At 46.6% G+C, this 16,532-nt stretch overlaps 1 protein-coding gene across 3 annotated transcripts in view; it reads right to left on the reverse strand.

Annotated features, from left to right (window-relative positions):
- The window catches only part of LOC148019450 (uncharacterized), a 31,293-nt gene extending 15,601 nt beyond the window's left edge, over positions 1–15,692 (reverse strand). Inside the window, exon 1 of one of the 3 annotated variants that reach the window (XM_087661083.1) lies at positions 14,748–15,339. The gene's annotated coding sequence lies outside the window, so the exon portion shown is untranslated. Of the gene's footprint in view, positions 1–14,665; positions 15,340–15,366 lie in introns of those variants that run through there. The other 2 variants (XM_087661084.1, XM_087661082.1) reach the window with 2 other exon arrangements.
- Positions 15,693–16,532: the final 840 nt, after the last annotated feature.

Here is a 16,532-nt window from a genome sequence, read left to right on the forward strand (position 1 = left end):
TTCTGTCCAAGGTCAAACTAACTATTTGGCAACCATTTTCTATGCTTTTTGCTCCAATTTTCTCCAATGGCTCTCTCTTCTCTAGCACCTAGTCTCCTCCAACAGCTCTCTCTCTCTCTCTCTCTCTCTCTCTCTCTCTCTCTCTCTCTCTCTCTCTCTCTCTCTCTCTCTCTCTCTCTCTCTCTCTCTCTCTCTCTCTCTCTCTCTCTCTCTCTCCAAATACACTGGAGACATATCCAACATTAAGTATAGACTTTAAATTATATGTAAATTTTCTTTTCATCGGACGTAGATCTGAGATTTATTAGTTCGATTAGTACCGTACTAATATCGAAGGCCATCAAACATGACAACCCTGGCTGGTGCTGATGGATTTTTTGGGTGTTTTGTGGTGGGAGAGGGAGAGGGGGGAGAGGGACAAGGGGGGTATGGGAGGGGGGATAGAATAGGGATTAGACGATGAGGAGGAACCATTTGCACATGAATCACCGTCAATGGGATCATGAAAGGCCTAAGCCTCATCAAAGATAACATCCCAACTCACAATAATCTTTCGTATCAACGGGTTGTAGAGCATGTAGTCCTTCCCAGTTGTCATGCTATAGTCTACGAAGATAAGCATCTTCAACTTGGGGTCTTTAAGACCAAGTACCTCAACAATGGCACACTGGATAAACACAAGGCACGATTGGCTACCAAAGGTTTTGCATAGTCGCCTGGTGTGGACTTCAACAATACCTTTATATCTACAGCCCACATGGCTACTATTTGGACAATTCTTGCTTAGCTAGCCATAGGCGATGGCAAGTTTATCAATTGGATATCAAGTCAACCTTCTTAAATGGTGATTTGAAAGAGGAGATCTATGTTGAGCAATCTCCTGAATTTTGATCTTCAGATAGTAAGGTATATAGGTTGAAGAAGGCTCTATATGGCCTTACACAAGCTCCTCACGTATGGAGCAAGAAGATTGATTCTTTCCTTAGAGAGAAGTTGGAGTACCGGAGATCTACTTTTGATCCGAATCTTTATATCTATACTTCAGCCAAAGGGTGCACATTGTTTGTACTCTATGTGGACGATCTCATCTTGACAAGAGACCATGCTCAAATGATCAAGCAAACTAAGGAGGCACTTAATGAGAAGTTCAAGATGACAAATATGGGACTTCTTCATTTCTTTCCAAGTCATGAGATATGGAAAGTTGAGAGGAAAATATCTCTCCCAGTAATGGTACGTATCACAAGGACGTGTGATTTTTATTGCTTTGCTTAGAATTCAATTAAAAGTTAATCAAATGTGCAAATGCAACTTGCACATGTGAGATGCACATCAATTATTTCACAATGTGGGACCTAGAACCCCGAGATATCAATTAGTACCAAGTTTTGGGCCAAATAGGTTATCCAATGTCCAAGATTAAGGGGAACATTTGCATTTTCAGTTTATGTGAATTTTATACTTACTGTAATTAGTGTCAAATCAGGTTAGTACCACCCTATCCGAGGAGGAAGGCTGGTTTTATGGTTCCATTGTCAGGATACCATCAAATCTCTTGACTTGGTGGGCTTGGGACACCCGATTGAAGATCAAAAGTTTTGCTCTAGTGCTAAAATTGCATTCCACTAAGCATTTCAACATGTAATCTTACTATGAGATGGGATCAAGCAGTGATGATGCATCTCATTCTAAAAGTGCACATAATGAAGAGGGAAATGCAATGCCTAATCTTGGAACAGGCTTACAACATGGACAGCAAGGAGAAAACATGGTTGTTGACCAAGAAGCAGGTCCTTCAAGGCCACAAGATGCTAATGACCAACAAGGAGATGAATATGACCAATCCAAGGCTCCATTGCAGATAGTAGCTGACATCTTTGTTCAATTGGCCAAGGATCCAAAGTTTGAGAAATTTTTTTATTCTCCCAAAAAGAACAAGAAGGCAAGAAGAAGATGTCGTCTTCAAAGGCCTTTGGGCAATAAAAAGCTTCCAAAGGACAGCCAACTGCAGCCTAAAGATGCACCCAAGGTTAGGGATTAGCAAAAGCAAATAGTACCAATAAAATTGGATACCCAAATGTAAGGCCTCCATTTTGGACAGCCCGGCATGCATGCAATGATAGGACAAACAAGAGACTTTGGTGGTGGCACTATTTTTCATGTGATGGTGGGTCAAGGACCGCATACGAGAATGTATAGCACAACTCCTTATGGTATGCAACTGTTAGAGAGATCACAGCCAGGCAGGAGGTTTCAGCCTGGTGCAGTCGGACTGCACAGTCGGACTGCCACGTGGCAGTCCGACCTGCAGCAGCCAGCCGGCTGCATTTAATGCAACCGCCTGGCTATTTCTGGCGCCCTATTTTGCCCCATTTTTCGGCTATTTATACCCGACATTCTCAGCAGTCTGGTACACACTTCTCTGCTCGCAGATTACAGACCGGTGGCACGCGCAGATTCCGTCTCTGTTCGCAGATTTCAGACAGCAGACAGTGCAGACTGCAGCGGACTTCGAGGTGGACAACAGGTTGCATCGTCGAGGTGGAGACACGCAGTCCAGCGCACTGCGCCCGTGTATATATCTGCATATCTTTGTATTCAGCATTCTTTATACAGCAGATCTTCATCGTCCACTGTCTCTTTCTCTCTCTTCTCTCTCTGCGTTCTCTCTCTCTCAGTCCTACGCTTCCGCACCGCTGCACTCTGACATGGTATCAGAGCAGTGTTTGAGGGCTGACTGAGCACAGAATCAACCTGAAGAGGAGTTTCCATCGCAACACAAATTTGCGTTTTTTGCGTTTAAGGGCAGACAGGAGGGCTGCGCCTTGGAACAAGGCTGAAACGAGTGTGGGCGCACAGGAAAGGAGTACAGGTGGTGGATTTGCTGCTGTTTACTGCTGTTTGACGCGGAGGAAGTTTGAGTTTTCAGCCTACAAGTGCAGGTTTTGCTTTTTCATCGCCTCCGGCGGGTGAAGAAGTATCAGGACGCGGAAGAGCCTTAGCAGGCTGAGTTTTCCCAGTCAGAGGGGGCTGCTTTTGCGTTTGTGAAGGCATTGCAGGTGAAGATGTCTACAGAGATTGACTTGGAGTTCCAGGCGATTATGGACCGGAAGGTGCCTGTCTTACCGGCTCTTCCTACAGATCAGAAGCTCGACCGCGACAACTACCGCATTTGGCGCGTCATGATGTTGGCCATTCTTGAGTCCTATGATTTGGCGGAGTTGGTACAGGAGGAGATTGACCGGCCCTCGGTAAGAGATGAGTCCAAACTCTCTTCCGATGCTCGTGCAGAGTTGGCCAAGGCCCAGTCTCATTGGGACAAACTGAATGCCAGGATTCGATCCTTTCTCTTTCTATCATGCACTACAGCCGTGATCGCTCACATCGAGCACTTGACGGTGGCTCGGGAGATATGGCTGGAGCTTGATCAGATGTACAATCGGATGACCCTAATGAAGCGGGTTTCTTTGGAGGTACAGATGCGGACCTTGTTCGTAAATAAGTCTTCTTCGCTACGGGAGCACATTAACAAGCTAAGGCAGCTACAGATGCAGGTTCAGAATGCGGGGAAGCCGATTTCCTCCGAAGACATGGCGATCACACTATTGTCCCAGTTGCCACCACGATTCGGTACATTTTACTCTGCCCTTATTGCTTCGGGGCGAGAGTCTACTCTTCAGTAGGAAGAGTTGGTTCCTATGGTCTTGGACCAAGAGGAACAGTTAAAGGGACAAAATGCTTCCAAGTCGGAGGCGCTGACAGGTCAAGCCTCTCAGAAGAAGGGGAAGGACCAAAAGAAGAAGAAGGGGGATAACAAGTCCAAGAAGGACAAGGAGAAGGACAAGGACAAAGACTCCACATGCCATATTTGTCGAGAGACTGGCCATTGGAAGAAGGATTGCCCTGACAAAGACACGAAGGACACCAAGAAGAAGGACACCAAGGATTCTGGAGCGGTGGCTGCACCCTCATCAGCTGCATTTCTTCATCTAGCTGTCATTGAGGACGCTTCACCGAATGCTTCTGATGCTACGATGGCGGCTCCCCAGGCTCGAGAGTGGATTGTTGATAGTGGTGCCTCACGGACATGACTCCTTCATCAGATGGTGTTGCCCAGTTGCGACCCTCGCGTGGGCAGATTCTCATTGGAGACAGCTCTTCAGTTTCTGTTGCAGGTCGGGGTAAGATGCAGCTTATTCCGGATGGACGAGGTGGTACCCATACCTCAGAGGTTTTGCATGTACCAGGATTAGGGTACCATCTCCTTTCAGTTCATAAGATTTGCTCCCTTGGTCTTCTGGTGGAGTTTGACAGTACTACGGTGCGAGTCCTTGATCGTGGATCGAGGAAGGTTCTCTCATCCGGATATGAGGAGAACGGCATTTATAAACTAAAGTCTTCCACCGCCCTCTCTACTCTTCTTCTTACCTCTCAGTCACAGTCAGAGTTATGGCATGCTCGGTTTGGTCACCTGAACTATGACTATCTTCGGAGGGCGTCACGTAGACAACTTGTTCGAGGGTTGCCAGATATAATGGTGAGCCAGCAGCCATGTGTCTCCTGCATACGGGGGAAGCAGCATAGGGATGCCATTCCCCACACAGCTTCGCGGCGGTCTACTTCACCGATGGAGCTAGTATCTACGGATCTATGTGGCCCTATGAGGAATGAGTCCCTGCGTGGGAGCTCGTACTTCATGCTGATCGTGGATGACTACAGCAGGATGACATGGGCCTATTTTTTGGCACTAAAGTCAGAAGCTTTCTCGCACTTCAAGGATTGGCTTCTCTTTGAGGAGAACCGATCAGGCCGGAAGTTGAAGACCTTGCGATCCGACAAGGGAGGTGAATTTGTGTCTAATGAGTTTGCTCGGTTTTGTGCAGATAGAGGAATTCCCCAGGAGTTTGCCAATACCAACACTCCTCAAGAAAATGGTATTCTTGAACGAAAGAACCGCAGTGTGATCGAGATGGCACGCACCATGATGGAGCACCGACAGACCCCTCAGGTTCTGTGGGCCGAGGCTGTGGCTACTGCAGTCCACATCCTTAATCGATCCCCTACTTCGGCCGTGGAAGGGATGACCCCATTTGAGGCTTATTTTGGGACGAAGCCAGATGTTTCTTACTTTCGGGTCTTTGGGTGTGATGCCTAAGTTCACATCCCCAAGGCTCACCGTGATAAATTTGAAGCAGCTTCCCGAAAACAGGTATTTGTTGGCTATAGCTCCCAGTCCCAAGGCTACCGACTGTATGATCCCGTCAAGCGGGATGTGTATACTAGCCGTGATGTGCAGTTTGTGGAGGTTCCGGCTACTTCAAAGGGTGAGGAGCATCCCGTTCTTGGAGATCCAGGGGAGAGTTGGGCTCCTTCGTCAGTTCCACTGGAGCCCGTGCCTTTTGATTATGATTCTGTTTCTGACACAGAGTCTACTGTTCCATCGGACACCTCTGAGGAGTTTCCGCCGGTGGATATTCCAGAGTCTTCTGCTGATGGAGAAAGACGAGGGGAGGTTCGGCCTCCTCCTCGCTGGGCCCGTGACACACTCCGTGATTCAGGGATCGAGGGGGTTCCTGAGGAGTGGGGACCGCAGGATGGTCCGCGGCAGTCACGGAGGCACCAGGCACATTCTACGGAGCTTGTTTGCTCCAACTATTGTTTGATGACCCGTGTTATGCAGGATCGAGAGCCCACCTCCGTGAAGGAGGCTTTACAGTCCGCACCATGGAAGAAAGCTATGGAAGCCGAGTTGGAGGCTATTGAGAGGAATGGCACTTGGTCACTCGTGCCTCGCCCCCCGAAGAAGAAGGTGATTGGAGTCAAGTGGGTCTTCAAGACCAAATACCTCAGCGATGGTACTTTGGATAAGCACAAGGCTCGCCTTGTTGCTAAAGGTTTTGCACAGCGCCCAGGGATTGACTGTCATGACACTTTTGCCCCCACAGCTCGTATGGCGACCATTAGAGCTGTTCTTGCTTTGGTTGGTCATAGGAGATGGCCTGTTTATCAGTTGGATGTGAAGTCGGCCTTCCTCAATGGTGATTTGCAGGAGGAGATCTATGTTGAGCAGCCTCCTGGCTTTGGATCTTCAGATGGGAAAGTCTACAGGTTGAAGAAGGCCTTGTATGGCCTCAAGCAGGCTCCGCGTGCATGGAACGAGAAGATTGATTCGTTCCTCCAATCTCAGTTGGGATATCGGCGGTCCAAGGCCGATCCGCAGCTGTATGTTCACACTTCCGAGGATGGTTGTGTGCTGTTTGTCTTATATGTTGATGATTTGATTGTCACAGGTGATGATGCACAGCAGGTCCAGGAGACGAAGTCAGCTTTACATCGGACGTTCGAGATGACGGACTTGGGTCTACTCCATTTCTTTTTAGGCCATGAGATTTATCAGTCTCAGAGGGGGATCTTTATCTCTCAACAGAGATATGTACAGGAGCTCTTGGTGTCTTTTGAGATGGAGGATTGTCGGGCCCTATCTACTCCTATGGATCCGAATTGCAAGGCCACTTCCCATTCAGCTTCTCCTTTGGCGGATGCGTCCCGCTATCGATAGTTGATTGGATCTTTGATTTGGCTTCTCAACACCAGGGTTGATCTATGTTTTGCTGTTGGGCTCTTGGCAGGGTTCATGAGTGAACCTAAGACGGTGCATTGGCAGGCTGCTCAGAGGATACTTCGGTATTTGAGGGGGACGTCTGATTTAGGGATTCATTACCCCGCAGGGACAGATGGGTCAGATCTTGTACTTGCAGGTTGGAGCGACTCGGATTGGGCCGGTGATGTGGACCACAGGCGGTCTACTACAGGTTACTGTTTTACTTTGGATGCAGATGTTATTTCATGGAGTAGCAAGAAGCAGCCCACCGTAGCCCTTTCGTCTACTGAGGCGGAGTATCGGGCCGCGTCTTCCACCACATGCGAGGTTGTGTGGCTTCGGAGATTATTGGAGGAGCTTGGGTGCCCCCAGACTCGTCCTACATTACTGCGATGTGACAATGAGAGTTGCATTGCCTTGGCAAGGAACCCTGTTTTTCATGCCCGGACGAAGCACATAGAGATCCAGTACCACTTCATCCGAGAAAAGCTTCTGGATGAGACCATTCTTGTGGAGTACTGCAAGACGGAGGATAATCTTGCGGATTTGTTTACGAAGGCGCTTCCTCAAGCTCTACTTCGGAGACATTCCAGATCCCTCAGGCTTCTGCCCTGCCCAGGCTCTGAGAGGGGGTGTTAGAGAGATCACAGCCAGGCAGGAGGTTTCAGCCTGGTGCAGTCGGACTGCATCTAGTCGGACTGCCACGTGGCAGTCCGACCTGAAAAATGCAGCCGCCTGGCTATTTCTGGCGCCCTATTTTCCCCCTTTTTCGGCTATTTATACCCGACATTCTCAGCAGTCTGGTACACACTTCTCTGCTCGCAGATTACAGACCAGTGACACGCGCAGATTCCGTCTCTGTTCGCAGATTTCAGACAGCAGACAGTCCAGACTGCAGCGGACTTCGAGGTGGACAGCAGGTTGCATCGTCGAGGTGGAGACACACAGTCCAGCGCACTGCGCCCGTGTATATATCTGCATATCTTTGTATTCAGCATTCTTTATACAGCAGATCTTCATCGTCCACTGTCTCTTTCTCTCTCTTCTCTCTCTGCGTTCTCTCTCTCTCAGTCCTACGCTTCCGCACCGCTGCACTCTGACAGCAACAACCAATGCATGGTGTACAAGGCTCAATGTATCTGGACATGGTTGGTAATATGCATAACCCCATGTATAGGAGCATTGGCATGATGCCTAAGGCGCAAAGTGGTAATGCATCTACAACCTCAAGTGTTTATGCAGCTCAAGGAATAAGTGCTAGTCATGAAAATGCTTCTTTTGATGTTGGTCGTGATGCAAATACAACAAATGCACCCTTTTTGCAGTAGCCAGTGTATGATAACTTGACTCCCATGTTAGCAGTCATGTTTGTCATGCCTTGTCATCTCCTGCCTGTGAGCCTCAGTCTGAGTCAGACGAGGACATTAGGAGCTCTGACTTGTCTATCACTTGTTTTGACGGAGGAGGTAGCTCATTCTAGAGCACTCAGATGTGCATTTCCCGGGGCAGTTTTTGCATTCATCAGCTTGCCTCACCTGCCGGACATTGTCCACCCTTTCCGGGATTTTTTCTGAGCATTCCTGGCATTTTTACCAGCATTAAATGCTGGTCAGATCAGCATTAAATGCTGGTCGGACATATTTATGGCCTCAAATTTCAGGTCGGCCAGTTTGTGGGTTTTTTGGCTATTTATAGCCATTTCCCACTTGCCAGTCAGTTGTATTATCAACTTCCCTCCTTCTTTGGCAGGTGCACACTCCGACTCCGTCATCTTCCTCCGTCTTCGGTGCTGCCATCGTCATCAGCCTGATCTGATTCCCTTACTGACGCTTCGGGCTGCGTGCAGGGACTGATCAGTCCATTTCAGTGTATTCAGCATTCATTTCAGTCAGTGCAGATTTTCTTCCTTCATTCTCTGCTTTCTCTCCTCTCCTCCGTGTTCGTATTTCCTCTTCCGTTGCGCACTCTCACATGGTATCATCGCCAAACTGAGAGTACATGGAGCTGAGTTTTACGCGGGAGAACACCCACAACTCTGCGTTTGCTGGTCAAGACGTCTCCAACAGCTGAGGCGTCATCCTCTGCACCATCTCCTTGATCAGGGCGGCCTGTTTTGGTGTCAACAAATTTGCGTTTGCTGCTGGCGCCTTCTCCAGTGGCTGCCACGTCATCACCACCCTCTTCCTGCCTGCGTTTTCAGCCTCGGCGGCCTTCCTCCAGCTGGGCGACACCCTTCCAGCCTGCGCCTTGCTGTTCTGGCTGTTGTTCCTTCGTCCGGCGGCTCTTTTCCTGCTGTCGACTTCTTCCCAGGCTGCGTTTTCAGGCAGGCAGCTGTTTTTCTGTGGTGATTGCATCGTCAGCATTTGCGTTTGACATCATCCTTGCGTTCTGTGCAAGGCGGCCAGCTCAGGAGCTTCTGGTGTTTGTGTTTCGGCACCGGCAACCTTTCCTTGTTGTGTTTTGGTGTTTGCAGATTGGAAGATGTCTTCTCATCAGTCTACAGGTTTTGATGGCTCAGATGATGAGCTTTTGTCTCGACATTCATCTGAACGGAGGCGTGATTTCTATCGCGAGGATCGTCATACGGAGTCTATTCCTCTTTCCCGTCCCCCTTCTATTCATGTATCTCGGCGATCCCCTTCCAGTGGGCCGAAGATGCAGCCTTTGGTACCCCCTGTACAGGTACCCGTACTTCCTCAGCTGCCCAAAGAGGACCGGTTGGATGGCTCCAACTTTTCTCTATGGTCCTGCAAGGTGGAGTGTATCTTGGACACCTTCGATCTTTGGGAGCTTGTTTCTGTTCCTATTCCCCGGCCTAAGGTGGATCCCGCAGATGGGACATCTATGGATCGTGCAGCCTTATGGGATCGGCTTAATTCTAGAGCCCGATCTTTCCTCTTTCTGAGTTTGCAGGATTCTGTCCTTGTTCATGTTCACAGGTTGAAGACTGCAGCGGACGTGTGGAGAAAGCTCGCGTCTCTCTACCAACAGAAGACGTTTGCCCACCGGATATCTCTTGAAAAGAAGTTGCGGATGCTCGCTATTGATGATAGTTCTTCCATGAAGGACCACATCAACAGATTACAGGATATGAGGGATGAGCTTGCATCCCTCGGTCGGACGATATCTTCTGAAGACATGGCTATGATTCTTTTGACTCAGCTACCATCGCCTCGGTTTGATGTCTTCTACACCAGCCTTCTTACATCGAGGACCCGTGAGAAGCTTCTATGGGAGGAGCTATCCCCGCTTGTCTTGGAGCATGACGAGCGACTCAGAGAGGTCAATGCTAGTGGATCCGACTCCACCAGAGCCTTTGTTGCAGGTTCGGGAGGACAGAAGAAGAAGAAGAAGTCAAAGGCTAAGCAGAAGGACAGTTCTTCAGGCTCTGACTCAGATTCAGAGAGACCGAAGTGCCCACACTGTGGGAAAGGGACACATCCCGAGGAGAAATGCTGGAAGAAGTACCCTCACCTTCGTCCGGGAGCGCAGGGTGGATCTACATCGGAGCCTTCTTCTACCTCTACACCAGCTGTTACCCATGAGTCAGTGTTCCTTCATATCCATGCTTTGGAGGAGGATCCTTCTTTCGTGGCTGCAGTGTCTTCTGCGCAGCCTTGGTTAGTGGACAGTGGTGCTTCGAGTCATATGACTCCCCGAGGTGATTTGTTACAGGATCTCCGTCCATCAGAGGGTTCAGTCACTATTGGTGACATTTTATCGGTGCCTATTAGTGGTGTTGGCACATTGCCTTTGTTTACAGACCGACCTACGAGCTTCCTTTCACAGGCCCTACATGTTCCGGACTTGGGCCTTCCCCTCCTCTCAGTTTATGGCCTTACGAGGCTTGGCACACGAGTGATCTTCACCGAGCATGCCGTTGTTATTGAGGATTCTTTTACAGGAGCTGTCTTATCTACAGGTTGGCAGGAGAGCGGGCTTTACAGGCTCCATTCCCCTTCTTTGATGCAGGGTCCTCCGAGGCAGTCTATTGCTACACCCGTTCCCGCTTGTGCACTTTCTATTCCACAGGTTCCTTCCCATCCCCCACCTTCTCCTCCGGTGGTTCCCTCGTACCCCCCATCCCTTTCAGAGGGGGACGATCTCGGTGATGCGGCTGTGGATTCCCTGACCCCTAGTGTTTTAGAGGGGGCTTTCCAGGATCGTGAGGAGCTCCTTCAGCGGCAGTCTACTTCGACGGACTTCATCGACATTGGCATTCCTCTTGCCGCCCCAGGATCCATTTCTTCTTCGGCCTTCAGCCACATCCAGGATCTGAGAGGGGGTGTTAGCAGTCATGTTTGTCATGCCTTGTCATCTCCTGCCTGTGAGCCTCAGTCTGAGTCAGACGAGGACATTAGGAGCTCTGACTTGTCTATCACTTGTTTTGACGGAGGAGGTAGCTCATTCTAGAGCACTCAGATGTGCATTTCCCGGGGCAGTTTCTGCATTCATCAGCTTGCCTCACCTGCCGGACATTGTCCACCCTTTCCGGGATTTTTTCTGAGCATTCCTGGCATTTTTACCAGCATTAAATGCTGGTCAGATCAGCATTAAATGCTGGTCGGACATATTTATGGCCTCAAATTTCAGGTCGGCCAGTTTGTGGGTTTTTTGGCTATTTATAGCCATTTCCCACTTGCCAGTCAGTTGTATTATCAACTTCCCTCCTTCTTTGGCAGGTGCACACTCCGACTCCGTCATCTTCCTCCGTCTTCGGTGCTGCCATCGTCATCAGCCTGATCTGATTCCCTTACTGACGCTTCGGGCTGCGTGCAGGGACTGATCAGTCCATTTCAGTGTATTCAGCATTCATTTCAGTCAGTGCAGATTTTCTTCCTTCATTCTTTGCTTTCTCTCCTCTCCTCCGTGTTCGTATTTCCTCTTCCGTTGCGCACTCTCACATCCCAAAGGGACAGCAAAAGACTATGATGAGGGTGGAAAAAGGGTAAAGTTTAAATCCTTCAGTGGTACACAACATAGGCTGAAAGTTTTGGACTTTTATTCAACAGCTTGATGCAACCTATTCGAGTAGAAATTTCACCAAATCCTCAAAGATTCGAAAGGTAGCCACTGTCTTGAAGAAGAATGCATTGCAATGGTGGTCCGTGCTTGCAAGGTAGAGCACTATGAACATGAGTAAAATTCAAGCAAATGTTTGCACCGACTTGGTTAACTAGTACATTTGAGATGGACATCATGACAACTTGGAACAAGCTTGATGCAAAGCAATGCAAGAACTTGGAACAGTATAATAAGTAGTTTTGGGATGCCTTGCTGCCAGTAACTTCTTATCAACCAGTTCCTGTTCATAAGTAGAAAAGTATGTATGTGGGTTGCCTAAGGGAATTTGCATTAAATCCACCATGTCTAGCATGTCTCAACTCATAGAGACTACTAGTATAGCTAATACATTGTTGCATAGGGCTTCCAAGAAAGTAGGGAGAAGCTGAATAAGAAGTCAAAGATTGAGAAAAGGGACAAATTTGAAAATCTGTCTGAAAAGATATTAAAACAACAAGGAAAGGGCTAGAAATCAATTGCACAACGTAGAGAATTAAGAGCTACAAATAAATGCTTTGTTTGTACACGGGAGAGTCACATGGCTAAGGACTATCCCAATAGACAACCGGCTGAAAAATCGAAAAATTAGAGAGATCCCACGGGTAAGAAACGCAAAACATCAATTGGATTGATGGCAAATGTTGTTTAGCGATCAATTGCAAAGCATGGGACAAAATCAAAGATCAGCATACTTTGATTTTCTTTAATAATGGAGCACAAGCCAATTTTATCTCTATGGATATGGCAATCTGTCTGGGCATCAAAGAGGATGAGATGGAACCCACAAGAGAAGTTGGTATGGCATGCAAGGGCCATCCAAAGCCTATTACACACCTTATTGAAAAGTTCCATTTACATATTCAAGGATATATGGACAGTGAAGACTTCTTTATTGCTCCACTTGAGGGTTGTAATGTCTTGCCTAGTATGCCTTGGTGCCATCATATACATATAGTGATTGATTCATATGCTAAATTGATCACTCTTCAACATAACGGCAAGGCCCATACTTTGAATGTAACGTCAAAAGGGAAATATGTCCATGTTGTTTCAGTTGCTGCCAATGCCAAAGTAATGAAAGTCCGCCTTTCAATGTACTTGGTTTTTACTAAGAATAAGGTTCATAATGAAAGTGTTCAAAATATGTCAAAGCTAGAGAAGGATCACATTTCATTTCTGAAAATGTATATTGATTGCTTCTCTCAATCACTTTCAGGATAGTTATTACCTAAAAGGCTAAAGGATCGTGGCATAGTTCTTATCCCTAGAAATAGACCACCTAATAAGCCAACCTACAAGGTAAGTGCAGCCCAACAAGAGGAGATAATGAGTCACGTGAATGAGCTATTGAAAAAAGAGCTGATGTAACCTAGCTCATCTCCCTTTTGTTCTCCAACGCTTTTGGTATAGAAAAATGACGGTTCATGTCATATGTACATTGACTATCGTACTTTGAATAAAATCACAATAAAGAATCGGTTTCCAATCCCTCGGATCCATGATGTTATGGATAGATTGCAAGGGGCAGCCGTATGGATTTGAAAAGTGAGTATCATTCGATTCGCATAAGACGTGAGGATATGCCTAAGACATCTTTCGGTTGTATGAGTTTGCTTGTTCACTATATTCTTTTAGTCCAGTCACACTTTCACATTGCAACACCCTAACAAATAGGTGATAAGCTCTTTAGAAGATTCGATGAGTTGATGTCCCTAACTTTCATCGAGTGGTTGTCTACCCATTAGGGACAATTAATCACCACCATCATAGAAGAATACAGGGTAAAGCTATATAAATAGCAGGGATCATAAGAGAGGATTTAAGAAGTGTGGATATAGAGATGGGCCTTAATGTGGGTTTAAATCCTACTATCCACTACAAAGGATCAAATAAGAAGGATTGAATAGTATGAGATTTAGCATCTAATCCTATGGAGAATCGGAACTAGCATAGCTAGACACAACTCACTATGGCTCTAATATCCTATTGAAAAACATGGTGATCTAGAGCTATGCTAAGCTATGGTTGTTGAAATTCATGTAACAAAGCATGAATAAGGCTAACGAATAATGGACAAAGAACAAACATGGAGCAAGCTAATCTACACTCCAAGATAGAAGCTTAGAGGCATAGAGAAGCTTGATGTCAAATCATCTGCATTGAAACTTGAGCCAAATACATGCTTATATAGCTTTTTGGGTGCTCTCTCTTCCTATCTTTGCTTATGGGATTGTCTCCTGTCTTTTCAAACACTCTCCTCTACCCTGGTTTTTCCAGCATCCCCTATCTCCTCCCCTAGGCTTGGCCATCCCCATCCCCCATCCCATTTTCTATGCTCTCAAGGTTCAATCACCAAACTTTATCTCAAATAAGATTTAGTATTCTATAGACAGACCATTGGCCTTCTTCCTTTCTGTGTTTTTCTCGGACCTGTGTCTCTCATCTTGCTCATGATGCAATCTGCTTATATAATGTCTCATCAAGCCTATTAGGTCGATCCCAAGTATCTATTGGCTCCCAAAACAATTCGGAGAGATAGACACTTTTTCAGAAAGGGAAGGAAGAAGGTGAGTGGAGATGGGAGGCATGCACATATGTTTCTATCCTCTCAAGGTTCAATCACCAAACTTTATCTCAAATGAGATTTAGTATCCGATAGACCAGCCATCAGCCTTCTTCCTTTGCATGTTTCTCTCAGTCCCCCTCTCTCACCTTGATCATGATGTATTCTGCGTATACAATATTTCATCATGTCTATTACACTGATCCCTAGAATTTATTAGTTCCCCAACAATTCAAAGAGGTTTCTGTTAGACCCCTATCAGACTATGCTCCAAAATTTGAGTTCCAATATAGATACAAGGGCCAAAGCTAGAAACACCTATGGGAAAATTGAGCATGGTGAAACTTGGGGAGACATAGTACTGATGTGATTCATGCAGTGCAAAGCTACACCAAACAACATTTTATACTCATTCAAGAGTTACGGTTGCACCTCACCTCTTGAGCCTAGGAAGATAAAAGGAGATGTTACAATGAAACAATGGTAAGTTAGGTTCACCCACAACTCAATCAACCTTACACTTTATAGAATAGCCCTAGTGCTCAATGGCATCTAGCTTGGCGTAAATTCGTAAGCATACGCTCTGAAGTCTATTTTGTTTGCACCTATTTCTCCCAAGCCTTGCACGGAGTACGCCCAAAGCCGTTGTACTGTATGAGATGAGAGAATAACCATTCTCGAGAACTCTCCGCAGTTCCTTTTGCAATTCTAGCAGGGGCATTTGCTGGCACCGAAGTGGGTTACATCTGTAACGGACCTGAACATCAGATTTCTGTCTCAGAGATCCATTGCATGTTTAACATCAGATTTTTGTCTTTGAAGCGCATTGCATGTTCTCTTCTTTTCAAGAGATGATAACCCCTATTCGTCTTAGATCACTTGCAGAGAGCTAAGATCGATGCCTTCCCATTATGCACACGTTATTGAGGCTCAATTAGTTAATTAGAGAACAGCCTGGGCTAGAGCTTTCCAAGCTTATGCAGGTGATCGGACGTCATTCCGAGATTAGGCATCCGATCGACAGTTCTGGTGCCGCGGATCTAGAGAATTCCTACAGCAAATCCCCATCTGACAGAGAGAAAATCAAACGCGATTGAAACCACAAAAACAAGGAGCAGAAGGAAGTCCGAAGAGTTACCAGGATTGGGGACAAAAAAAAAAACCAGATGATGATGATGATGATGATGAATTCTTCTACTTAAAGCGATGCTTCTTTTGCCAGCGAATCTTCTTCTGTGATTGACAGGAAGATCGACACAGCGAGAGGGGGGGCACGCGAATATTATTATCCCTTTGCTTCTACAGCAAACCAGGAAAGATGCCACCACACATACACAGACAGACAATGACACAGAGACAGAGAGAGACAGGGGGAGAGAGAGAGAGAGAGAGAGAGAGAAGGGTGTTGTCTGTAAGTAGCCGGCAGCCTCCCTACGGCCAGGATCACCCCTTTGGCGTACATCGACGGCTTTGCATGTGCTTCACTGTTTCTGTAGCCTTCACCTCTTTTGGGTCAAGATTCACCACCTATTTCAAGTCAAGTCCCCCATATTAATTTGGAAGATAACTATTAACAACAATATCATACATAACATGAGATGAGACATTTTCTCAATGTCCCTTAAGCTTTTACCCTTGAGATAGGCTCTCATAAGGTAGATGAGCCAATTAAAGAATGGGTATCAGGCCGGTAACACTTTTTTGGAATGCGGAACACCTTTTAATGTTACAGGAGTAGACCATTGATGTGACTAAGGGAGTTGCCTTTGTAGTTAGAGTCATGAGTAAGTAACCTACCATTGGTTGAATCAGGGTTTTCAAATCCCATCATCTTACTACTCATCCAATAGCAGATTTCTTATTGGGCGCTCCATTGTCGCAAGTTAAACGACCTTTTTTTTTCCAATGTGATTCACAAATCCTAGCCAACGCAATTGTGTAAAGCTTCACCTCAAAATTCATCGATTACACGATCACAGAGCAACATCAGCAAGGGTGCTAAGGATATATTTTAATTTATGATTGATTTTCAAATAACTTTGCACTTCTTTTAGGGGTGTCACATAACTAGCTTCTCTACGCTAAGACACACATGCTCCTAGGGTCCAAGGCCTACCATCATAGGCTATAGCCCTTGCACATAAGCTTTCAAAGAGCTTACCATGGCGATTTCAAAAAGCAAGTGGGGTGGGATGGCTTGCACATATCTAAGCAACATAACACAATTGATAGAGCAGCTTCCTACGAGGGGAGACTAGATGTTGGTAGACACGTGGAGACTTTGGTGATTGAACTATGATTAGG

Source organism: Lygodium microphyllum, chromosome 20 (assembly GCF_053477565.2).
Source record: "Lygodium microphyllum isolate KBCC chromosome 20, Lygodium_microphyllum_v1.1.10, whole genome shotgun sequence".
NCBI lineage: Eukaryota > Viridiplantae > Streptophyta > Polypodiopsida > Schizaeales > Lygodiaceae > Lygodium > Lygodium microphyllum.